This window comes from Chiloscyllium plagiosum, unplaced genomic scaffold (assembly GCF_037043375.1).
Source record: "Chiloscyllium plagiosum isolate Xiang-an unplaced genomic scaffold, Cpla_swu_hap1 HiC_scaffold_39, whole genome shotgun sequence".
Lineage (NCBI taxonomy): Eukaryota > Metazoa > Chordata > Chondrichthyes > Orectolobiformes > Hemiscylliidae > Chiloscyllium > Chiloscyllium plagiosum.
In genome coordinates this window covers 83,780,799-83,808,649 of record NW_028270177.1, presented here as the reverse complement: position 1 = coordinate 83,808,649, position 27,851 = coordinate 83,780,799, and positions in this window count along the sequence as shown.

The window sequence follows — 27,851 nt, the reverse complement described above, 5'->3', positions numbered from 1 at the left end:
GGTCATTCTGGGGGCATTGTGTGGGTGGGGGTGAGGGTTCTGTTGGGGGCTGCGTGTAGACAGTGGTGAGGGTCAGTCTGGGCACGGTGTGTGGACGGCGGTGTGGTTCGGGCTGGGGCAGGTGTGTGGGCGGCAGTGAGGTTCAGGCTGAGGGCGGTGTTGGGTGGCGTTGGGTGTCAGACTGGGGGTGGTGTGTGTTCGGAGGGGACGGTCAGGCTGAGGTCGATGTGTGAATGATTTTGCGGGTAAAGTTGGGGGCGGTGTGTGGACGGCGGTGAGGGATAGGCTGGTGATGGTGTGTGGACGAAGGTGAGGGTCAGGCTGGGGTGATGTATGGACGGCTGTGAGGGTCAGGCTGGGGGCGGTGTGTGGACAGTGGTGAGGGTGAGGCCGGTGACGGTGTTGGACGGCGGTGAAGGTCAGGCTGGCGGCGATGTGCGGATGACAGTGAGGGACAGGCTGGGGTCGGAGCGTGGATGGAGGTGGGGTTCTGGCTTGGGCGGTGTGTGGACGGTGGTGAGGGTGAGGCTCGGGGCGGTGTGTGTACAGGGGTGTGTGTTCGGCTCGGGGCGGTGTGTGGACGGCCGTGAGGGTCAGGCTAGGGGTGGTGTGTGGACATCGGTGGGGATCAGGTTTGGTGCAGAGAGTGGACGGCAGTGATGGTCAGGCTGGGGGCGGTGTGTGGATGGTGATGTACGTCAATTTGGGGTCGGTGTGTGGGAGGTGGTGAGGGTCATGCTGGGTCGATGTTTGGATGGCAGTGAGGGTCAGGCTGGGGGCGGTGTGTGGGCGATGTTGAGTGTCAGGCTTGTGGCAGTGTTGGACGGTGGTGGGGGTCAGTCTGGAGCGATTGGTGGATGGCAGTGAAGGTCAGGCTGTGTGTGATGTGTTCGACGTCAATGAGGGTCAGGCTAGGGAGTGCATAGACAGTGGTGAGGGTCAGGTTGGAGACGGTGTGTGGGCGGTGGTGAGGGTCAGGCTCTGGATTTTGTGTGGTCTCGGTGAGGGTCATGCTGGGGATGGTGTGTGGACGGCAGTGAGGATAAGGCTGGGGCGGGGTGTGGGCGTGGTGATGGTCAGGCTTGTGGCAGTGTTGGATGGTGGTGGGGGTCAGGCTGGGGGCAGTTGGTGGACTGTGGTGAGGGTCAGGCTGTGGGTGGTGTGTAGAAGGCAGTGAGGGTCAGCCTGGGGGTGGCGTGTGGGCGGCGGTGAGGTTCAGGCTGGCGGCGGTGTTGGGTGGCGTTGGGTGTCAGGCGGGGTGGTGTGTGTTCGGAGGGGACAGTCAGGCTGAGGTTGATGCGCGAATGACGGTGGGGGTCAGGCTGGAGGTAGTGTGTGGACGGCGGTGAGGGACAGGCTGGTGATGGCATTTGGACGGCGGTGAGGGTCAGGCTGGGGGTGGTGTGGGGACGGCGGTGATGGATAGGCTGGTGGCGGTGTGTGGATGGCAGTGAGGAATAGGCTGGAGGCGGCGTGTGGACGGCGTCGAGGATCAGTCTGGGTGCAGTATCTGGACGGTGGTGTGGGTCAGGCTTGTATCAGTATTGGACGGCGGTGAGCATCAGGCTGGGGGTGGTGTGCGGGCGGTGGTGAGGGTCAGGCACGGGCTGTTGTGTGTTCTCGGTGAGGGTCATGCTGTGGGTGGTGTGTGGACGGCAGTGAGGGTCAGGCATGTGGCAGTGTTGGACGTTGGTTGTGTCAGGAATGGGGCGGTTGGTGGACAGCGGTGTGGGTCAGGCTAGGGGCGGTGTTTACACGGCAGTGAATGTCAGGCTGGGGGTGGTGTGTAGATGGCGTTGAGGATCAGACTGGGGGCAATGTACGAACGGCGTTGAGGGTCAGGCTGGTGGCGGTGTCTGGACGGTGGTGAGGATCATTCTGGGGGCGGTGTGTGGGTGGCGGTGAGGGTCAGGCTGGGGGCGGATTGTAGACAGCGGTGAGCGTCAGGCTGGGGGCGTTGTGTAGATTACAGTGAGGGTCAGCCTGGGGATGGTGCGTGGCCGATGTTGAGGGTCACGTTGGGGCGCTATGTGGATGGCAGTTAGGGACAGGCTGGGGTCGGCTTGTGGACTGCGGTAAGGGTCAGGCTGGGGGCGGTGTATGCACGGCAGTGAGGGTCAGGTTGGGGGTGATGTGTGAATGGCTGTGAGGATAAGGCTAGGGTCAGTGTGTGGGCGGCAGTGAGAGTCAGGCTGGGGCGGTATTGGAGAGCGGTGAGGGTCAGGCTTGTGGCAGTGTTGGATGGTGGTGGGGGTCAAGCTGGGGGCAATTGGCAGATGTCAGTGGGGGTCAGGCTGGGGTGGTGCTTTGACGATGGTGAGGGTCAGACTGGGGGTGGTGTGTGGACGATGGTGAGGGTCAGGCTGGGGGTGGTGTGTGGACGGTGGTGAGGGTCAGGCTGGGGTCATTGTTGGACGGAAGTGAGGGTCAGGCTGGAGACGGTGTGTGGGTGGTGGTGGTGGTCAGACTGGGGGCGTTGTATGGGCAGTGGTGAGGGTTAGCCTTGGGGTGTTGTGTGGACGGTGGTGAGGGTCAGGCTGGGGATGGTGTGTTAATTGCAGTGAGGGTCAGGCTGGTGGTGGTTTGTGGATGGTGGTGAGGGTCAGGCTGGGGGTGGTGTGTGGACGGTGGTGAGGGTCAGGCTGGTGGCGGTGTGTGAACATCTGTGAGCATAAGGCTAGGGTCGGTGTGTGAGCGGCAGTGGGGGTCAGGCTTGTGGCAGTGTTGGACAGTGGTGGGGGTCAGGCTGGGGGTGTTGGTGGACGGCAGTGGAGATCAGGATGGGGTGGTTGGTTGATGGCGGTGAGGGGCAGGCTGTGGGTGGTGTGTGGACGGTGGAGAGGGTTAGGCTGCGGATGGTGTGTGAACGCTGTGAGGATAAGGCTAGGGTCGGTGTGTGGGCGGCAGTGGGGGTCACGTTGGGTGCAGTGTGTGGACAGCAGTGAAGGTCAGGCTTGGGTCAGTGATGGACGGCGGTGAGCGTCAGGCTGGGGGCGGAGGGTGAGCGTTGGTCAGGGTCATGCTGTGGGTGTTGTGTGTTCTTGGTGAGGGTCATGCTGTGGGTGGTGTGTGGAGACAGCAGTGAGGATAAAGCTAGGGACGATGTGTGGGCAGCCGTGAGGGTCAGGCATGTGGCATTGTTGGACGGCGGTGGTGTCAGGCTGGGGACGATTGGTGGACAGCGGTGAGCGTCAGGCTGGGGGTGGTGTGTAGAAAGCGTTGAGGGTCAGGCTGGGAGTGGTGTGTGGACGGCATTGAGGGTCAGTCTGGGGGCAGTTTCTGGACGGTGGTGAGGATCATTCTGGGGGCAGTGTGTGGGCAGCGGTGAGGGTCAGGCTGGGGGCGGTGTATGCACGGCAGTGAGGGTCAGGTTGGGGACGTTGTTTGGACTGCAGTGAGGTCCAAGCTGGGGGCGGTGTTGGGTGGTGGTGGGTGTCGGGCTGGGGGCGGTATTGAGTGGCGGTGGCTGTCAGGCAGGGGTTGGTGTGTGTTCGGAGGGGAGGATCAGGCTGGTGTCGGCGTGTGAACGACAGTGGGGGTCAGGCTGCAGGCGATGAGTGTATGGTGGTGCGGGTCAGGCTGGGGGTGGTGTGTGGACGGTGGTGAGGGTCAGGCTGGGGTCATTGTTGGACGGAAGTGAGGGTCAGGCTGGAGACGGTGTGTGGGTGGTGGTGGTGGTCAGACTGGGGGCGTTGTATGGGCAGTGGTGAGGGTTAGCCTTGGGGTGTTGTGTGGACGGTGGTGAGGGTCAGGCTGGGGATGGTGTGTTAATTGCAGTGAGGGTCAGGCTGGTGGTGGTTTGTGGATGGTGGTGAGGGTCAGGCTGGGGGTGGTGTGTGGACGGTGGTGAGGGTCAGGCTGGTGGCGGTGTGTGAACATCTGTGAGCATAAGGCTAGGGTCGGTGTGTGAGCGGCAGTGGGGGTCAGGCTTGTGGCAGTGTTGGACAGTGGTGGGGGTCAGGCTGGGGGTGTTGGTGGACGGCAGTGGAGATCAGGATGGGGTGGTTGGTTGATGGCGGTGAGGGGCAGGCTGTGGGTGGTGTGTGGACGGTGGAGAGGGTTAGGCTGCGGATGGTGTGTGAACACTGTGAGGATAAGGCTAGGGTCGGTGTGTGGGCGGCAGTGGGGGTCACGTTGGGTGCAGTGTGTGGACAGCAGTGAAGGTCAGGCTTGGGTCAGTGATGGACGGCGGTGAGCGTCAGGCTGGGGGCGGAGGGTGGGCGTTGGTCAGGGTCATGCTGTGGGTGTTGTGTGTTCTTGGTGAGGGTCATGCTGTGGGTGGTGTGTGGAGACAGCAGTGAGGATAAAGCTAGACGGTGTGTGGAAGGTAGTGAGCGTCATTCTGGGGACAGTGTCTGGGTGCTGGTGAGTGACAGGCTGTGGTAGTCTTGGATGGCGGTGGAGGTCAGGCTGGGGCGGTTGGTGGACTGCGGTGGGGTCCGGCTGTGGGTGGTTGGTAGACGGTGGTGAGGGTTACGCTGGGGCAGTGCGGGACGGCGGTGAGTGTCAGGCTGGGGTGGTGTGGGACGGCGGTGAGAGTCAGGTTGGGGACGGTTTGTGGATGGCAGTGAGGGTCAGGCTGGGGGCGGTGTGCAGTTAGCAGTGAGGGTCAGGCTGGTGGCAGCGTGTGGACAGCGGTGAGTGTCAGGCTGGGGGCGGTTTGCGGATGGCGGTGAGGGTCAGGCTGGGGCGGTGTGCGACGGCGGTGAGGTTCAGGTTGGGAACGGTTTGTGGACAATAGTGAGGGTCAGGCTGGGTGCAGTGTGTAGACGGCGGTGAGGGTCAGGCTGAGGTGGTGTGCAGATGGCGATAAAAGTCAGGTTGGGGGCAGTGTGTGGACAGTGGTGAGGGACAGGCTAGTGGCAGTGTGTGGACAGCGGTGAGGGTCAGATGGGGCAGTGCAGGATGGTGGTGAGAGTCAGGCTGGGGACGGTTTGTGGATGGCAGTGAGGGACAGGCAGGGAGCGGCGTGTGGATGGCGGTGAGGATCAGGTGGGGGTGGTGTGTGGCCGGCGGTGAAGGGCAGGCTCGAGACGGTGTTGGATGGCCGAAAGGGTCAGGTTGGTAGCGGAGTGTGGACGGCGGTGAGGGTCACGCTGGGGATGGTATTTCGAATGTGCTGATGGTAAGGCTGGGGTCATAGTTGGACGGCAGTGAGGGTCAGGCTGGAGACGGTGTGTGGGTGACGGTGAGGGTCAGGCTGGAGGTGGTGTTTGTGCATTTGTGAGGGTCAGCCTTGGGGTGGTGTGTGGACGTCGGTGTGGGTCAGGCCGGGGATGGTGAGTGGATGGCAGAGAGTGTCAGGCTGGGGCAGTGTGTTGACAGCGGTGAGGGTCAGGCTGGGGCCGGTGTGTGGACGGCAGTGAGGGTCAGGCTGGTGGCGGCGTGTGGACAGTGGTGAGTGTCAGGCTGGGGGCGGTTTGCGGATGGCGGTGAGGGTCAGGCTGGGGCGGTGTGCGACCGCGGTGAGGTTCAGGTTGGGAACGGTTTGTGGACGATAGTGAGGGTCAGGCTGAGGGCAGTGTGTGGCTGGCAGTGAGGGACTGGCTTGGAATGATGTTGGACGGCGGCGAGGGTTAGGCTGGGTCGGTTTGTGGATGGCAGTTAGGGACAGGATGGGAACTGTGTGTGGATGGAGGTGAGGGTCAGGCTTGGGGTGCAGTGTGAATGGCTGTGAGGATAAGGCTAGGGCCGGTGTGTGGGCGGCAATGAGGGTCAGGCTGGGACATTATTGGACGGCAGTGTGGATCAGACGGTGGGTGGTTGGTTGACGGCGGTGAGGGTCAGACTGGAGACGGTGTGTGGGTGGCGGTTAGGGTCAGGCTGGAGACGCTGTGTGGGTGGCAGGGAGTTTCAGGCTGGGGACGGTGTGTGGGCACTGCTGAGAGTTAGCCTTGGGGTGGTGTGTGGACGGCGGTGAGGGTCAGGCTGGTGGCGGTGTGTGGACGGTAGTAAGGGTCATTCTGGGGGTGGTGTGTGGGTGGTGGTGAGGGTCAGGCTGGGGTGGTGTGTGGACAGTGGAGAGTGTAAAGCTGGGGGCGGTGTGTAGACAGCAGTGAGGGTCAGTCTGGGTGCGGTGTGTGGACGACGGTGGGGTTCAGGATGGGGGCATTGTGTGCACTGCAGTTAGGGTCAGGCTAAGGCAGTATTGGACGGCAGTGAGGGTCAAGCTTATGTCAGTGTTGGACAGTGGGGGGTTCAGGCTGGGCGGTTGTTTGATGGCGGTGAGTGTCAGGCTGTGGGTGGTGTGTTCGACCTCGATGAGGGTCAGGCTGGGGAGTGTGTGACTGGTGGTGAGGGTCAGGCTGGGGTCATTGTTGGACGGCAGAGAGGGTCAGGTTGGAGATGGTGTGTGGGTGGCGGTGAGGGTCTGGCTTGGGGCGGTGTATGGGCGGTGGTGAGGGTCAGGCTCGGGGCTTTGTGTGGTCTTGGTGAGGGTCATGCTGGGGATGGTGTGTGGACGGCAGTGAGGATAAGATTAGAGGCGGTGCGTGGGTGGCGGTGAGGGTCAGGCTTGTGGCAGTGTTGGACGACGGTGAGGGTCAAGCAGGGGGCGGTTGGTGGACAGCGGTGGGGTCAGGCTGGGGCGTTTGGTGTACGGTGTTGAGGGTCAGGCGGGGGTGGTGTATAGATGGCGGTGAAAGTCAGGATGGTGGCGGTGCGTGGACAGCGGTGAGGGACAGGCTGGTGGCGGTGTGTGGACAGCGGTGAGGGTCAGGCTGGGTCAGTGTGGGATGGTGGTGAGAGTCAGGCTGGGGACTGTTTGTGGATGGCAGTGAGGGTCAGACTTGTGGTGGTGTGCGGATGGCAGTGAGGGACAGGTTGGGGGCGGCATGTGGATGGCGGTGAGGATCAGGTGGAGTGCGGTGTGTGGCCGTCGGTGAGAGGCAGGCTTGGCACGGTGCTGGATGGCAGAAAGGGTCAGGTTGGTGGCGGAGTGTGGACGATGGTGAGGGTCAGCCTTTTGGTAGTGTGTGGACGGTGGAGAATATCAGGATGGGGGCGGTGAGTAGACAGCGGTGAGGGTCAGGCTGGGTGTGGTGTGTGGATGGCGGTGGGGTTCAGGCTGGGGCTGATATGCGGGCGGCAGTGAGGGTCAGGCTGGAGACAGTGTGTGCGTGGCAGTGAGGGTCAGGCTGGGGGCGTTTTTTGGGCAGTGGTGAGGGTCAGCCTTGGGGTGGTGTGTGGACAGCAGTGAGGGTCAGGCTGGTAGCGGTGTGTGGACGGTGGTGAGGGTCAGGCTAGTTGCGGTGTGAGGACCGCAGTGTGGGTCAGGCTGTGTCAGTGTTGGAGGGTGGTGGGGGGTAGACTGGGGGTGTTGGTGTACAGCGGTGGAGTCAGGCTGGGGATGTTTGGTGGACAGTGGTGTGGGTCAGGTTGGGGCGGTGCTGGACGGCGGTGAGGGTCAGGCTGGTGGCGGTGTGTGGATGTGGGTGAGGGTCAGGCTGGGGCTGTGCGGGACAGAAGTGAGAGTCAGGTTGGGGCCGGTTTGTGGATGGCAGTGAGTGTCAGGCTGGGTGCGGTGTGTGGACGGCAGTGAGGGTCAGGCTGGTGGCAGCGTGTGGACGGCGGTGAGTGTCAGGCTGGGTGTGGTGTGTGGACGGCAGTGAGGGTTAGGCTGAGGGTGGCGTGTGGCCGGCGGTGATGGACAGGCTTGCTATGGTGTTGGACGGCGGTGAGGCTCAGGCTGGTGGCGGTGTGTGGATGTGGATGAGGGTCAGGCTGGGGCTGTGCGGGACAGAAGTGAGAGTCAGGTTGGGGCCGGTTTGTGGATGGCAGTGAGTGTCAGGCTGGGTGCGGTGTGTGGACGGCAGTGAGGGTCAGGCTGGTGGCAGCGTGTGGACGGCGGTGAGTGTCAGGCTGGGTGTGGTGTGTGGACGGCAGTGAGGGTTAGGCTGAGGGTGGCGTGTGGCCGGCGGTGATGGACAGGCTTGCTATGGTGTTGGACGGCGGTGAGGCTCAGGCTGGTGGCGGTGTGTGGATGTGGATGAGGGTCAGGCTGGGGCTGTGCGGGACAGAAGTGAGAGTCAGGTTGGGGCCGGTTTGTGGATGGCAGTGAGTGTCAGGCTGGGTGCGGTGTGTGGACGGCAGTGAGGGTCAGGCTGGTGGCAGCGTGTGGACGGCGGTGAGTGTCAGGCTGGGTGTGGTGTGTGGACGGCAGTGAGGGTTAGGCTGAGGGTGGCGTGTGGCCGGCGGTGATGGACAGGCTTGCTATGGTGTTGGACGGCGGTGAGGCTCAGGCTGGTGGCTGTGTGTGGATGTGGATGAGGGTCAGGCTGGGGCTGTGCGGGACAGAAGTGAGAGTCAGGTTGGGGCCGGTTTGTGGATGGCAGTGAGTGTCAGGCTGGGTGCGGTGTGTGGACGGCAGTGAGGGTCAGGCTGGTGGCAGCGTGTGGACGGCAGTGAGTGTCAGGCTGGGTGTGGTGTGTGGATGGCAGTGAGGGTTAGGCTGAGGGTGGCGTGTGGCCGGCGGTGATGGACAGGCTTGTTATGGTGTTGGACGGCGGTGAGGTTCAGGCTGGGTCGGTGTGTGGATGGCAGTGAGGGACAGGCTGGGGGCTGGGTGTGGTCGGCTGTGAGGATCAGGCTGAGGTTGGAGTGTGAACGGCTGTGAGGATAAGGCTAGGGCTGGCGTGTGGGCGGCAGTGAGGCTCAGGATGGGGCGTTATTGGATGGCGGTGAGGGTCAGGCTGTGGGTGGTGTGTGGAGAGTGGAGAGTATCAGGCTGGGGACGGTGTGTAGACAGCGGTGAGGGTTAGATGAGGCTGGGTGCGATGTATGGACGCCAGTGGGGTTCAGGATGGGGGCGGTGTGCGGGTGGAAGTGAGGGTCACGCTGCAGACGGTGTTTGGGTGGCGGTGAGAGTCAGGCTGTGGGTAGTGTGTGGGCAGTGATGAGGGTCAGAATTTGGGTGGTATGTGGACGGTGGTGCGGGTCAGGCTGGTGGCGGTGTGTGGAAGTTTTGAGGGTCGGGCTAGGGGTGGTGCATGGGTGGGGGCAAGTGTCAGGCTGTGGCAGTGTTGGACGGCGGTGGAGGTCAGGCTGGGGGTGGTTGGTAGACAGTGGTGTGGGTCAGGCTGGGGCGGTGCGGGACGGCGGTGAGGGACAGGCTGGTGGCGGTGTGTGGACGGTGGTGAGGGTCAGAGTGGGGCGATGCGGGATGGTGGTGCGAGTCAGGTTGGGAACTGTTTGTGGACGGCAATGAGGGTCAGGCTGGGGGCAGAGTGTGGGACAGGCTTGGGATGATGTTGGACGGTGGTGAGGGTTAGGCTGGGTCGGTGTGTGGGTGGCTGTTAGGGTCAGGCTGGGGACTGTGCGTGGGCCGCAGTGAGGGTCAGGCTGAGGCGTTATTGGACAGCAGTGAGGTTCAGGCTGGGGTGTTATTGGATGGCAGTGAGGGTCAGGCTGGGGCATTATTGGACGGTGGTGAGGTTCAGGCTGGGGAGTTATTGGACGGCATTGAGGATCAGGCGGTGGGTGTTTGGTTGACGGCGTTGAGGGTCAGACTGGGGCGGTTGGTTGACGGCAGAGAGGGTCAGGCTGGGGACGGGGTGTGGACTGGAGTGAGGGTCATTCTGGGGGCGGTGTGTGGGTGGTGGTGAGGGTCAGGCTGGAGTGGTGTGTGAACGGTGGAGTGTGTCAGGCTGGGGGCGCTGTGTAGACAGCAGTGAGAGTCAGTCTGGGTGCGGTGTGTGGACGGTGGTGGGGTTCAGGCTGAGGGCGGTGTGTGGGTGGCGGTGAGGTACTGGCTGGTGACAGTGTGTGGGTGGCGGTGAGGGTCAGGCTGGGGGTGGTGTGTGGATGGTTGCGAGGGTCAGGCTTTGGGCGGTGTGTGGATGGTGGTGAAGGAGAGGCTGCTGACGGTGTTGGACGGCAGTGAGGGACAGGCTGGTGGTGGTGTGTTGATGGTAGTGAGAGTCAGGCTGGGGCGGTGATGGACGGCGGAGACATTCAGCCTGGGGACAGTGTGTTGACAGCAGTGAGGGTCAGTCTGGGAGTGGTGTGTGGATGGCATTGAGGGACAGGCTGGGGGCAGCGTGTGGATGGCAGTGAGGTTCAGGCAGGGTGCGGTGTGTGGACGGCAGTGAGGGTTAGGCTGGGTGCAGTGTGTGGACGGCGGTGAGGGACAGGCTGGTGGTGGTGTGTTGGTGGTAGTGAGGGTTAGGCTGGGTGCAGTGTGTGGACGGCAGTGAGGGTCAGGCTGGGGGCGGTTGGTGGACTGCGGTGGGGTCTGGCTGTGGGTGGTTGGTGGACGGTGGTGTGGGTTACCCTGGGGCGGTGCGGGACGGCGGTGAGCATCAGGCTCGGGCGGTGTGTGAGCAGTGGTTAGGGTCTGGCTTGGGGCATTGTGTGTTCTTGGTGACGGTCATGCTGTGGGTGGTGTGTGCACGGCAGTGAGGATAAAGCTAGAGGCGTTGTGTGGGCGGTCATGTGGGTCAGGCTTGTGGCAGTGTTGGATGGTGGTGGTGTTAGGCTGGAGGCGGTTGGTGGACAGTGGTGAGGGTCAGGCTGGGGTCGGCGTGTCCACGGCAGTGAAGGTCAGGCTGGGGGTGGTGTGTAGATGGTGTTGAGGGTCAGGCTGGGGGGTGTGTGTAAACGGCGTTGAGTGTCAGACTGGGAACGGTGTCTGGACGGTGGTGAGATTAATGCTGGGGGCGTTGTGTGAACTGCGGTAAGGGTCAGGCTGGGGGTGGTGTGTGGGTTTCTGTGAGGTTCAGGCTGGGGGTAGTGTTGGGTGGCGGTGGGTATCAGGCTGGGTGTGGTGTGTGGGTGGCGGTGAGTTTCAGGCTTGGGGCGGTGTTTATACAGCGGTGAGGGAAAGGTTGGAGCAGTGCTGGACGGTGGTGAGAGTCAGCCTGGGGACGGTGTGTGGACAGCAGTGTGGGTGAGGGTGGGGTGGGGTGTGGATGGCAGTGAGGGCCAGGCTCGGGGCAGCGTGTGGATGACCGTGAGGGTCAGGCTGGTGGCGGTGTTTGGACGGCGGAGAGGGACAGGCTGGAGGTGGCGTGTGGACAGCGGTGAGGGTCAGGCTGGGTTCAGTGTTGGACGGCGGTGAGCGTCAGGCTGGGAGTGGTGTGTGGACACTGGTGAGGGTCTGGCTCGGGGCGTTGTGTGTTCTCAGTGAGGATCATGCTGTGGGTGGTGTGTGCGGCCACAGCATGAGGATAATGCTAGGGGCGGTGTGTCGGTGGCCATGTGGGTCAGGCTGGTGGCAGTGTTTGACAACGGTGGTGTCAGGCAGGGGGCGGTTGGTGGACAGCGGTGAGGGGCAGACTGGGGTCGGCCTGTACATGGCAGTGAAGGTCAGGCTGGGGGTGGTGTGTAGATGGCGTTGAGGGTCATCCTGGGGGCGATGTGTGGACTGCAGTGAGGGTCAGGCTGGGGGTAGTGTGTGGGTGGCTGTGAGGTTCAGGCTAGAGGTAGTGTTGGGTGGTGGCGGGTGTCAGGCTGGAGGCGGTGTTGTGTGACGGTGGGTGTCAGGCTGGTGTTGATGTGTGTTCGGAAGGGAGGATCGAGCTGGTGTTGGCATGTGAATGACGGTGGGGGTCAGGCTGCGGGTGGTGAGTGGATGGTAGTGAGGGTCTTGCTGGGGACGGTGTGTGTACGATGGTGCGGGTCAGGCTGTGGGCGGCGTGTGGATGGTAGTGAGGGTCAGGCTGGGGGGTGGTGTGTGTATGATGGTGCGGGTCAGGCTGGGGGCGGCGTGTGGACGGTGGTGAGGTTCAGGCTGGGGCAGTGCGGAACGGCGGTGAGAGCCAGGTTGGGGACGGTTTGTGGATGGTTGTGAGGGTCAGGCTGGGAACGGTGTGTGGACGGCGGTGAGGGTCAGGTTGGGGACGGTTTGTGAATGGTTGTGAGGGTCAAGCTGGGAGCGGTGTGCGGATGGCAGTGAGGGTCAGGCCAGGGGCGGTGTGTAGATTGCAGTGAGGGTCAGGGTGGTGGCGGTGTGTGGATGGCAGTGAGGTTCAGGCAGGCGCCGGTGTGTGGCCGGCGATGACACACTGTGACACTCTCTGACAGACTGTGACACAGTCTGACCCCCTCTCAGACACACTGTAACACTCTCTTAGACACACTGTGACACTCTCTGTCTCTCTCTGACACTCTGAGACACACTGTGACACTCTGTGACTCTCTGAGACATTGAGAGACACTGTGACATTCGCAGACCCTCACTGACACTCTCTGAGACACAATGTGCGACTCTCTGACAGACTGTGACAGACTGTGGCACTCCCTGACACACCGTAACACTCTCTGACCGACTGTGACACACTCTGACATATGGTGAAATTCTCTGTGACACTGTAACACTCTTTAAGACACACTGTGACATTCTCTGACTATCTCTGAGTCACACTATGATTCTCTCTAAGACTATGCCACACAATGACATTCTCTGACTTTGTCTGACAATCTCTGAGGCATATTGTGACACTCTGACACTCTCTTAGACACACAGTGACACTCATTGACTCTCTGAGACACACTGTGACACTCTCCGACTCTCTGAGACACACTGTGACACAATGTGACACTCTCTGACAGTCTCTGAGAAAAATTGTGAAACTTTCTGACTCTTTCTGTCACTCTCTGAGGCACACTGTAACACTCTCTGACAGACTGTGACCCTCTCTGACACTCTCTGAGACATAGTATGATTCACTGTGACATTCTCTGACTCTCTCTGACACACTCTGAAATACACTGAAACCTTCTCTTACAGACTGTGACACACTGTTACACTCTCTGATACACAGTGTGAGACTCTCTGTGACACACAGTGGCACTCTCTGACCCTCTCAGACACTCTCTGTGACACATTGTGACACTCTCTGACAGACTGTGACGCACTATGACACTCTCTTAGACACACTGTGACACTCTCTGATTATCTCTGACACTTTGAGACACACTGTGACACTATGTGACTCTCTCTGACTATCTCTGAGTCACACTATGATCCTCTCTAACATTCTCCGTCTTTCTCTGAGGCAAACTTTGACATTCCCTGACAGCCTGTGACACACTGTGACGCACTCTGACTGTGACCTTGTATGATGCTCTCTGACACTCTCTTAGACACACGGTGACACTATCTGACATTCTCTGACTCTCTCTGAAACACACTGTGACACTCTCTGACAGACTGTGATACACTGTGACACTCTCTGACACTCTCTTAGACACACGGTGACACTCTCTGACTCTCTCCAACACTCTGAGGCACACTGTGACACTCTCTGACACACTGTGACATATTCTGAGATACTGCGATGCTGTCTGTGACTCTGTGACATGTTCCGTCTCTCTCTGATTCCCTGAGACACACTTCGACACTCTCTGACACACTAAGACACTGACTGACTTTGACACTCCCTGACACACGATGACATTCTCTGAGACATTGTGACACTCGCTGAGACACACTGTGACACTTTCTGACTCTCTCTGACTCTCTGGGACACACTGTGACACTCTCTGTCTCTCACTGAGACTCTGAGACACACTGTGACACACTGTGACTCTCTCTGACTCTCTCTCTGATACTCTCCGAAACACAATGTGACATTCTCTGACAGACTGTGACACTCCAGGACACACTGTAACACTCACTGACCGACTGTGATACACTCCGACACATGGTGAAATTCTCTGTGACACTTTGAAACTCACTGAGACACAAAGTGACACTCTCTGACTCTCTTTGAAACTTTCTTAGACACACTGTGACACTCTCTCACAGACTGTGACCCTCTCTGAGCCAAATATTGACTCTCTCTGACTCTCTCTGAGGCACAGTATGACACACTGTGACACTTTCTGACTCTGTCTGACACACTCTGAAATATAATGTAACATACTCTGACAGACAGTCACAAAGTGACACTCTCTGAGACAAACGGTGACACTTTCTGACTCTCTCTGACTCTCTGAGACACAGTGTCATCCTCTCTTAGACACACTGTGACACACTCTGACTCTCTAACACTCTCTAAGGCACACTGCGACACTCTCTGACAGATTGTGTCACACTGAGATACTCTCAAAGACAGATTGTGACACTTTCTGACTCTATTTCTCTCTGACTCTCTGAGACACACTGTGACACTCACTGAGACACAATCTGACACTCTCTGACTCTCTCTGAAACTCTCAGACACACTGTGATACTCTCTGACTCTTTCTGACACTCTCTCAGATGCACCGTGACACTCTCTGACTTTATCTGACATTTTGCGATGCACTGTGACATTCTCTGATCCTATCTGATACTCTCTGAGACACACTGTAACACTCTCTGAATCTCTCTGAAACACACTGTGACACTCGCTGACAGATTGTAACACTTTCTGACTCTCCCTGGATCTCTGAGACACACTGTGACACTCTCTGACTCTCTCTGAAACTCTTTGTGGCACTCTCGGACACACGCTAAGATACACTGTGACACTCTCTGGCAGTTTCTCCAACACACTGCGACACTCTCTGATCCTATCTGACACTCTCTGAGACAGACTGTGACACTTTCTGACTCTGTCTGACTCTCTGAGACACACTGTGACACTCACTGAGAGACACTGTGACACGCTCTGACTCTCTCTGAGGCGCACTGTGACACTCTCTGAAAGACTGTGATACACTGAAACACACTGTGACACTCTCTGATTCTCTGACGCACACTGTGACACTCTCTGACAGTCTGTGATACACTGAAACACTCTCTGAGAGACTGTGACAGACTGTGATACTCTCTGAAACACACTGTGACATTCTCTGACACAGTCAGAAACAGACTGTGACAATCTCTGACAAAGGCAGAGACACACTGTGACACTCTCTGTCTGACTGACACACTGAAAATCTCTCTGAGAGACTGTGACAGACTGTGACATTCTCTGAGACACATTGTGACACTCTCTGACACTCTCTACAACGCACTGTGACACTCTCTGACACAGGCAGAGACACACTGAGACACTCTCTGACAGTCTGTGACACAATGTGACACTCTCTGACACTCTCTGAAACACACTGTGACACTCTCTTACACAGGCACAGACACACTGATACTCTCTGACAGACTGTGACAAACTGAAACACTCTCTGAGAGACTGTGACAGACTGTGACACTGTCTGAAACACACTGTGACACTCTCTGACACTCTCCAACACACTGTGACGCTGTCTGAGACACATTGTGACACTCTCTGACACTCTCTGTGACATACTGTGACACTTTCTACCACATCTGAAACACTCTGTCACACTCTCTGACAGACGGAGACACACTGTGACACTCTCTGAGACAGACTGTGACACTCACTGAGACACACTGTGACACTCTCTGACTCTCTCTGAAACACAATGTGACACTCGCTGACTCTCTCTGAAACTCTCTGACACACGCTGAGACACACTGTGACACTCTCTGGCACTTTCTCCAACAAACTGCGACACTCTCTGATTCTATCTGACACTCTCTGAGACAGTCTGTGACACTTTCTGACTTTCTCTGACTCTCTGATACACACTGTGACACTCACTGAGACACACTGTGACACTCTCTGACTCTCTCTGAGGCACACTGTGAAACTCTGACAGATTGTGATACATTGAAACACACTGTGACACTCTCTGACTCTCTCTGAGGCACACTGTCACACTCTCTGACACTCTCCAACACACTGTGACACTCTCTGAAAGACACTGTGTCACTCGCTGACATTCTCCAATACACAGTGACACTCTCTGAGACACACTGTGACATACGGTGACACTTTCTAGCACATCTGAAACACTTTGTGACACTCTCTGACAGACGGTGACACACTCTGACACTCTCTGACACCAACTGTGAACGTTTCTGACTCTACCTGACTCTCTGAGACACACCGTGACACTCACTGAGACACACTGTGACACTCTCTGACTATGAAAATCTCTTAGACACACACTGTCACACTCTGACACTCTCTCAGACACACTGTAACACTCTCTGACTCTCTCTGACACTTTGAGATGCACTGTGACACTCTCTTCTCCTATCTGACAATCTCTGAGACACACTGTGACACTCTCTGACTCTCTCTGAAACACACTGTGGCACTCGCTGACAGATTGTGACACTTTATGTCCCTCCCTGAAGCTCTGACACACACGGTGACACTCTCTGACTCTCTCTGAAACTCTCTGTGGCACTCTCTGACACTGTCTGAGACACACCGTGACACTCCGTGACACACTGTCACACTCTGTGACACTCTGTGACTCTATCTGCCACACTGGAACACACTATGTCACTCTCTGTTCCTCTCTGAGACACACTGTGACACACTCTGACAGACTGCGACACTCTCTGGGACATACTGACACACTCTCTGACACACTGTGACACTCTCTGATTCTCTCTGAAACACACTGTGGCACTCGCTGACAGATTGTGACACTTTATGTCTCTCCCTGAATCTCTGACACACACGGTGACACTCTCTGACACTCTACAACACACTGTGACACTCTCTGTGACACTCTATGACACTCTGTGACTCTATCTGCCACACTGGAACACACTATGTCACTCTCTGTCCCTCTCTGAGACACCCTGTGACACTCTCTGTCAGACTGCGACACTCTCTGGGACATACTGACACACTCTCTGACACACTGTGACACTCTCTGACTCTCTCTGAAACGCACTGTGGCACTCGCTGACAGATTGTGACACTTTATGTCTCTCCCTGAATCTCTGACACACACGGTGACACTCTCTGACTCTCTCTGAAACTCTCTGTGGCACTCTCTGACACTGTCTGAGACAGACTGTGACACTCTGTGACACTCTGTGACACTCTGTGACACTATCTTCCACACTGGAACACACTATGGCACTCTCTGTCCCTCTCTGAGACACCCTGTGACACACTCTGACAGACTGCGACACTCTCTGGGACACACTGACACACTCTCTGACACACTGTGACACTGTCGGACAGACGGTGACATTTTCTGAGACACTGTGACACTCTCTGAGACACACTGTGACACTTGCTGTTTCTCTCTGACACTCTGAGACACTCGGTCACTCTCTGATACACACTGTGACATTATTTTACGCTCTCTCACACTCTCTGACTGTCTCTGAGACACAGTGTGACACTCTCTGACACACTGAGATACACTGTCACGCTCTCTGAGAAACATTGTGACACTCTCTGACAGACTGTGACCCACTCTGAGCCAAATGCTGACATTCTCTGACACTCTCTGAGACACAATATGACACACTGTGACACTTTCTGACTTTCTCTGATGCACTCTGAAATACAATGTAACCTTCTCTGACAGATTGTGTCACAATGTGTCACTCTCTGAGACAAACTGTGACACTCTCTGACTCTCTCTGTGACACATTGTGATACAGTCTGACTCTCTTTGGCACTCTCTGAGGCACAGTATGACATCCTGTGACACTCTCTGACTCACTCTGACACTCTCTGATACATACTGTGACACTCTCTCACAGACTGTGACCCTCTATGAGTAAAATGCTGACACTCTCTGACACTCTCTGAGACACAGTATGACACACTGTGACACTTTCTGACTCTCTCTGACGCACTCTGAAATACAATGTAACCTTCTCTGACAGATTGTGTCACAATGCGGCACTCTCTGAGAAAAACTGTGACTCTTTCTGACTCTCTGAAACACACTGTCATCCTCTCATAGATACACTCTGACACTCTCTGACAATCTCTGAGGCACACTGTGACACTCTCTGACAGACTGTGTCACACTGAGATACTCTCAAAGACAGATTGTGAAACTTTCTGACTCTCTCTCTCTCTGACTCTATGAGATACACTGTGACACTCTCTGAGACACAATATAACACTTTCTGACTCTCACTGACTCTCTGAGACACACTGTGTCACTCACTGAGACACAATCTAACACTCTCTGACTCTCACTGAGGCGCACTGTGACACTCGCTGACAGACTGTGATACACTGTAACACACTGTGACACTCTCTGACTCTCTCTGAGGCACACTGTGACATACTGTGACACTCTCTGACTTACTCTGACAGTTTCTGAGACACACTGTGACACTCTCTAACTCTCTCTGAGACACATTGTGATACAGTCTGACTCTCTTTGACACTCTCTGAGGCACAGTATGACATCCTGTGACACTCTCTGACTCACTCTGACACTCTCTGGTACACACTGTAACACTCTCTCACAGACTGTGACCCTCTATGAGCCAAATGCTGACACTCTCTGAGACGCAGTATGACACACTGTGACACTTTCTGACACTCTCTGACACACTCTGAAATACAATGTAACCTTCTCTGACAGACTAATACATTGTGACACTCTCTGAGACAAACTGTGACTCTTTCTGACTCTCTCTGACTCCCTGAGACACACTGTCATCCTCTCTTAGACACACTGTGACACTCTGTCACTCTCTGAGGCACACCGTGACACTCTCTGACAGACTTTGACACACTGGAACCTTCTCTGATAGACTGTGACAGACTGTGACACTCTCTGAGACACACTGTGACACTCTCTGACATTCTCTGAAACGCACTGTGACACTCACTGACAGACTGTGACACAATGTGACACTCTCTGACACTCTCAGAAACACACCATGACGCTCTCTGACATAGGCAGAGACACACTGTGACACTCTCTGACACTCTCCAACACACTGTGACGCTCTCTGAGACACACTGTGACACTCTCTGACACTCTCCAACACACTGTGACGCTCTCTGAGACACATTGTGACACTCTCTGACATACTGTGACACTTTCTAGCACATCTGAAACACTCTGTGACACTCTCTGAGACAGACTGTGACACTTTCTGACTCGCCCTGACTCTCTGAGACACACTGTGACACACACTGAGACAGACTGTGACACTCTCTGGCTCTCTGAAACACACTGTTACACTCTCTGAGAGACTGTGACACACTGTGCTGCTCTCTGAGAAACACTGTGACATTCTCTGACATTCTCTGAAACACACTGTGACACTCTCTGAAACAGACTGTGACACTCTCTGACACATGCAGAGACACACTGTGACACTCTCTGACACTCTACAACACACTGTGACACTCTGTGATACTCTGTGACTCTATCTGCCACACTGGAACACACTATGTCACTCTCTGTCCCTCTCTGGGACACCCTGTGACACTCTCTGTCAGACTGCGACACTCTCTGGGACATACTGACGCACTCTCTGACACACTGTGACACTCTCTGACTCTCTCTGAAACGCACTGTGGCACTCGCTGACAGATTGTGACACTTTATGTCTCTCCCTGAATCTCTGACACACACGGTGACACTCTCTGACTCTCTCTGAAACTCTCTGTGGCACTCTCTGACACTGTCTGAGACACACTGTGACACTCGCTGAGACACACTGTCACACTCTGTGACACTCTGTGACTCTATCTGCCACACTGGAACACACTATGTCACTCTCTGTCCCTCTCTGAGACACACTGTGACACACTCTGACAGACTGCGACACTCTCTGGGACACTCTGACACACTGTGACACTGTCGGACAGATGGTGAAATTTTCTGAGACACTGTGACGCTCTCTGACACACACTGTGACACTTGCTGTCTCTCTCTGACTCTCTGAGACACTCGGTCACTCTCTGATACACACTGTGACATTTTTTGACGCTCTCTCAGACTCTCTGACTCTCTCTGAGACACAGTGTGACACTCTCTGACACACTGAGATACACTGTCACGCTCTCTGAGAAACACTGTAACACTCTCTGACAGACTGTGACCCTCTCTGAGCCAAAATGCTTACATTCACTGACACACTCTCAGACACAATATGACACACTGTGACACTTTCTGACTTTCTCGGATGCACTCTGAAATACAATGTAACCTTCTCTGACAGACTGTCACATTGTGACACTCTCTGAGACAAACTGTGACTCTTTCCGACTCTCTCTGACTCTCTGATACACACTGTCATCCTCTCTTAGACACACTGTGACACTCTGTCACTCTCTGAGGCACACTGTGACACTCTCTGACAGACTGTGACACACTGGAACCCTCTCTGAGAGACTGTGACAGACTGTGACACTCTCTGAGACACACTGTGACACTCACTGACATTCTCTGAAACACACTGTGACACTCTCTGACAGACTGTGACACAATGTGACACTCTCTGATACTCTCAGAAACACACCATGACGCTCTGACACAGGCAGAGATACACTGTGACACTCTCTGACACTCTCCAACACACTGTGACGCTCTCTGAGACACATTGTGACATTCTCTGACATACTGTGACACTTTCTAGCACATCTGAAACACTCTGTGACACTCCCTGAGACAGACTGTGTCACTTTTTGACTCGCCCTGACTCTCTGAGACACACTGTGAAACACACTGAGACACACTGTGACACTCTCTGACTCTCTCTGAAACACACTGTTACACTCTCTGAGAGACTGTGACACACTGTGCTGCTCTCTGAGACCCACCGTGACACTCTCTGACATTCTCTGAAACACACTGTGACACTCTCTGACAGACTGTGACACATTGTGACACTCTCTGAAACAGATTGTGACACTCTCTGACACATGCAGAGACACACTGTAACACTCTCCAACACACTGTGACACTCTCTGAGACACACTGTGACACTTTCTGACATTCTCCAACACACAGTCACACTCTCTGAGACACGCTGTGACACTCTCTGTGACATACTGTGATACTTTCTAGCACTCTGTGACACTCTCTGACAGACGGTGACACACTGTGACACTCTCTGACACCGACTGTGACCCTTTCTGACTCTACCTGACTCTCTGAGACACACTGTGACAGTTTCTGAGACACTGTGACACTCTGAGACACACTGTGGCATTTTTTGACGCTCTCTCACACTCTCTGAGACACACTGTGTCACTTTCTGACTCTCTCTGAGACACAATGTGACACATTCTGACACACTGTGACCCTCTCTGAGCCACATGCTGACAATCTGACACTCTCTGAGACACAATATGACACACTGTGACACTTTCTGTCCCACTCTGACGCACTCTGAAATACAATGTAACAATTTCCGACAGACTGTCACAATGTGACACTCTCTGAGACAAACTGTGACTCTTTCTGACTCTCTCTGACTCTCTGAGACACACTGTCATCCTCTCTTAGATACACTGTGACACACTGTGACACTTTCTGACACTCTCTGAGGCACACTGTGACACTCTCTGACAGACTGTGTCACACTGAGACACTCTCAAAGACAGATTGTGACACTTTCTGACACTCTCTCTCTCTGACTCGATGGGACACACTGTGACACTCACTGAGACACAATCTAACACTTTCTGACTCTCTCCCACTCTCTGATACACACTGTGACACTCACTGAGAGACACTGTGACACTCTCTGACTCTCTCTGAGACGCACTGTGACACTCTCTGACAGACTGTGATACACTGAAACACTCTCTGAGAGACTCTGACTGACTGTGACACTCTCTGAGACACACTGTGACACTCTCTGACATTCTCTGAAACACACTGTGACACTCTCCGACAGACTGTGACACATTGTGACACTCTCTGAAACAGACTGTGACTCTCTCTGACACAGGCAGAGACACACTGTGACACTCTCTGACACTCTCCAACACACTGTGACACTCTCTGAAACACTCTGTGACACTCTCTGACAGACAGTGACACACTGTGACATTCTGAGACCGACTGTGACACTTTCTGACTCTACCTGACGCTATGAGACACACAGTGACACTCTCTGACTCTCTCTGAAACTCTCTTAGACACACTGTGACACTCTCTGACTCTCTCTGACACTTTGAGATGCACTATGACACTGATCCTATCTGACAATCTCTGAGACACTGTGACACTCTCTGACTCTCTCTGAAACACACTGTGACACTCGCTGACAGATTGTGACACTTTACTACTCTCCCTGAATCTCTGAGACACACTGTGTCACTCCCTGACTCTCTCTGACACTCTCTGACACTGTTTGAGACACGCTGTGACACACTCTGGCACTTTCTTCAATACACTGCGACACTGTCTGATCCTATCTGACACTCTCTGATACAGACTGTGACACTTTCTGACTCTCTCCGACTATCTGCGACACACTGTAACACTCTCTTAGACAGTTTGTGACACTTTCTGACTCTCTGTGACACTCTCTGATGCACACTGTGACACTCTCTGACAGATTGAAATACTGAGATACTCGCAAAAACAGACTGTAACACTTTCTGACGCTCTCTGACTCACTCTGAAATATACTGTAAACTTCTCTGACAGACTGTGACACACTGTGGCACACTCTAGAGAGACTGTGACACTTTCTGACTCTCTGTAACTCTCTGAGACACACTGTGCCACTCACTGAGACAGATTGTGACACTCTCGGACAGACTGTGACACTCTCTGACTCTAGTTTAGACACACTCTGGCTCTCTCTGAGACAGGCTGTGACACTTTCTGACTCAATCTGACTCTCTGACACGCTGTGACACTCACTGAGACACACTGTGACACTCACTGAGACACACTGTGACACTCTCTGACTCTCTCTGAGACGCACTTTGACACTTTCTGACAGACTGTGATACACTGAAACACTCTCTGAGAGACTCTGACTGACTGTGACACTCTCTGAGACACACTGTGACACTCTCTGACATTCTCTGAAACACACTGTGACACTCTCCGACAGACTGTGACACATTGTGACACTCTCTGAAACAGACTGTGACTCTCTCTGACACAGGCAGAGACACACTGTGACACTCTCTGACACACTCCAACACACTGTGACACTCTCTGATACACTCTGTGACACTCTCTGACAGACAGTGACACACTGTGACATTCTGAGACCGACTGTGACACTTTCTGACTCTACTTGACGCTATGAGACACACTGTGACACTCTTTAACACACACTGTGACACTCTCTGACTCTCTCTGAAACTCTCTTAGACACACTGTGACACTCTCTGACTCTCTCTGACACTTTGAGATGCACTATGACACTGTCTAATCCTATCTGACTCTCTCTGAAACACACTGTGACACTCGCTGACAGATTGTGACACTTTAAGACTCTCCCTGAATCTCTGAGACACACTGTGACACTCCCTGACTCTCTCTGAAACTCTCTGTGGCAATCTCTGACACTGTTTGAGACACGCTGTGACACACTCTGGCACTTTCTTCAATACACTGCGACACTGTCTGATCCTATCTGACACTCTCTGATACAGACTGTGACACTTTATGACTCTCTCCGACTATCTGAGACGCACTGTAACACTCTCTTCGACAGTTTGTGACACTTTCTGACTCTCTGTGACACTCTCTGATGCACACTGTGACACTCTCTGACCGATTGAAATACTGAGACACTCTCAAACACAGACTGTAACACTTTCTGACTCTCTCTGACTCACTCTGAAATATACTGTAAACTTCTCTGACAGACTGTGACACACTGTGACACACTCTAGAGAGACTGTGACACTTTCTGACTCTCTAACTCTCTGAGACACACTGTGCCACTCACTGAGACAGATTGTGACACTCTCGGACCGACTGTGACACTCTATGACTCTCTCTGAGACTATTTCAGACACACTCTGGCTCTCTCTGAGACAGGCTGTGACACTTTCTGACTCACTCTGACTCTCTGACACGCTGTGACACTCACTGAGACACACTGTGACTCTCACTGAGACACACTGTGACACTCTCTGACTCTCTCTGAGACGCACTTTGACACTCTCGGACAGACTGTGATACACTGAAACACTCTCTGAGAGACTCTGACTGACTGTGACACTCTCTGAGACACACTGTGACACTCTCTGACATTCTCTGAAACACACTGTGACACTCTCCGACAGACTGTGACACATTGTGACACTCTCTGAAACAGACTGTGACTCTCTCTGACACAGGCAGAGACACACTGTGACACTCTCTGACACACTCCAACACACTGTGACACTCTCTGATACACTCTGTGACACTCTCTGACAGACAGTGACACACTGTGACATTCTGAGACCGACTGTGACACTTTCTGACTCTACTTGACGCTATGAGACACACTGTGACACTCTTTAACACACACTGTGACACTCTCTGACTCTCTCTGAAACTCTCTTAGACACACTGTGACACTCTCTGACTCTCTCTGACTCTCTCTGAGATGCACTATGACACTGTCTAATCCTATCTGACTCTCTCTGAAACACACTGTGACACTCGCTGACAGATTGTGACACTTTAAGACTCTCCCTGAATCTCTGAGACACACTGTGACACTCCCTGACTCTCTCTGAAACTCTCTGTGGCAATCTCTGACACTGTTTGAGACACGCTGTGACACACTCTGGCACTTTCTTCAATACACTGCGACACTGTCTGATCCTATCTGACACTCTCTGATACAGACTGTGACACTTTATGACTCTCTCCGACTATCTGAGACGCACTGTAACACTCTCTTCGACAGTTTGTGACACTTTCTGACTCTCTGTGACACTCTCTGATGCACACTGTGACACTCTCTGACCGATTGAAATACTGAGACACTCTCAAACACAGACTGTAACACTTTCTGACTCTCTCTGACTCACTCTGAAATATACTGTAAACTTCTCTGACAGACTGTGACACACTGTGACACACTCTAGAGAGACTGTGACACTTTCTGACTCTCTCTAACTCTCTGAGACACACTGTGCCACTCACTGAGACAGATTGTGACACTCTCGGACAGACTGTGACGCTCTCTGACTCTCTCTAAGACTATTTTAGACACAATCTGGCTCTCTCTGAGACAGGCTGTGACACTTTCTGACTCACTCTGACTCTCTGACACGCTGTGACACTCACTGAAACACACTGTGACTCTCACTGAGACACACTGTGACACTCTCTGACTCTGTCTGAAACTATCTTAGACACACTTTGACACTCTCTGACACTCTGAGAGGCACACTTTGACACTATCTGACACACTGTGACACTCTCTGAGACAGACTGCGACACTTTCTGACTCTCTCTGTATCTCTGAGGCGCACTGTGAAACTCACTCAGACACTCTGTGACACTCTCTGACAGACTGTGACACGTTCTGACTCTCTCTGTCACTCTCTGAGAGACACTGTGAAACTCACTGAGACACAATGTGACATTCTCTAACAGACCTGACACTCTCTGACTCTCTCTGCCAAACTCGTAGATACACTGTGACACTCTCTGATTCTCTCTGACACTCTCTGAGACACACTGTGACACTTTCTGACTCTCTGACACACTGTGATACAGTCTGACACTATCTGACACTATCTGAGGCACAGTCTGACATACTTTGACACTCTCTGACTCAATCTGACATCTCTGAGACACACTGTGACACACTCTCACAGACTGTGACACTCTCTGAGCCAAATGCTGACACTCTCTGACACTCTCTAAGACACAGTCTGACACACTGTGACACTTTCTGACTCTCTCTGAGATTACTCTGCAATACACTGTAAGATTCTCTGACAGATTGTGTCACACTGTGACACTCTCTGAGAAACACTACGACAATTTCTGACTCTCTCTAACACTCTGAGACACACTGTGAAACTCTCTTAGACTCACTGTGACCCTCTGTGACACTCTCTGAAAGACCATGACACACTGAGACACTCTCAAAGACAGACTGTGACATATTCTTACTCTCTCTGACACTCTCTGAAGCACACTGTGACCATCTCTGACAGACTGTGACACACTGAGACACTCTCAAAGACAGACTGTGACTCTTTCTCATTCTCTCTGAAACACACTGTGACACCCTCTGACAGACTGTGACACACTGACACTCTCTGACACTCTCTTAGACACACTGCAACACTCTCTGACTGTCTCTGACACTCTCTTAGAAACACTGTGACACCCTTTGACTCTCTCTGTCGCTCTCTGAGAAACACTGTGTCATGCTCTGACAGACTGTGACAATTTCTGTGACACACTATGACATTGTCTGAACGACTGTGACACTCTCTGACACACGGTGACATTTTCTGAACCACGTTGACTCTCTCTGAGACACACTGTGACACTTTCTGTCTCTCTCTGACTCCCTGAGACACACTGTGACACTCTATAACCCGCTCTGACACTCTCAGACAGACAGTTACACTCACTGACTCTCTGACACACACTGTGACACTTTCTGACTCTCGCTGACACACTGTGATACAGTCTGACTCTATCTGACACTCTGAGGCACAGTCTGACATACTGTGACACTCTCTGACTCACACTGACATCTCTGAGAAACACTGTGACACTCTCTGAGCCAAATGCTGACACTCTCTGACACTCTCTGAGACACAGTATGACACAATGTGACACTTTCTGACTCTCTCTCTGAGATTACTCTGCAATAAACTGTAAGATTCTATGACAGATTGTGTCACACTGTTACACTCTCTGAGAAACACTGACAATTTCTGACTCTGTCTAACACTCTGAGACACACTGTGTAACTCTCTTAGACTCACTGTGACCCTCTGTGATACTCTCTGAAAGACCATGACACACTGAGACACTCTCAAAGACAGACTGTGACACATTCTTACTCTCTCTGACACTCTCTGAGGAACACTGTGACACTCTCTGACAGACTGTGACACTCTCAAAGACAGACTGTGACTCTTTCTCACTCTCTTTGAAACACACTGTGACACTCTCTGAGAGACTGTGGCACACTGGGACACTCTCTGATATTCTCTGAGACACACTGTGACACTCTCTGACACACTACGATACTCTCTGAGACAGACTGTGACACGTTCTGACTCACTCTGACTCTCTGAGACACACTGCGAAACTCACTGAGACACAATGTGACATTCTCTAACAGACTGTGACACTCTCTGACAATCTCATAGCAACACTGTGACACTCTCTGATTCTCTCTGACACTTTCTGAGACACACTGTGACACTCTCTGACAGACTGTAACCCACTGTGATAGTCTCTGAGACAGACTGTGACACTTTCTGACTCTCTGTCTCTCTGAGACGCACTGTGAAACTCATTGAGACACTCTGTGACAGATTGTGACACTCTCTGACTCTCTCTGAGACTATCTTAGACACACTGTGACACTATCTGACTCTCTCTGAGACACACCCTGACACTATCTGACACACTGTGATACTCTCTGAGACAGACTGTGACACGTTATGACTCTCTCTGACTCTCTGAGAGACACTGTGAACACTGAGGCACAATGTGACATTCTCTAACAGACTGTGACACTCTCTGAATCTCTCTGACAATCTCATAGACACACTGTGGCACTCTGATTCTCTCTGACTCTTTCTGAGACACACTGTGACACTCTCTGACAGACTGTGACACACTGTGATACTCTCTGAGACAGACTCTGGCACGTTCTGACTCACTCTGACTCTGAGACGTACTGTGAAACTCACTGAGACACAATGTGACATTCTCTAACACACTGTGACACTCTCTGACTCTCTCTGACAAATTCATAGACACACTGTTACACTCTCTGATTCTCTCTGACACTCTCTTAGGCACACTGTGACACTCTCTGAAAGGCTGTGACACTCTGACACTCTCTTAGACACACTGTGACATCCTCTGACTCTCTCTGTCACTCACGAAGATACACTGTGTCATGCTCTGACACACTGTGACAATTTCTG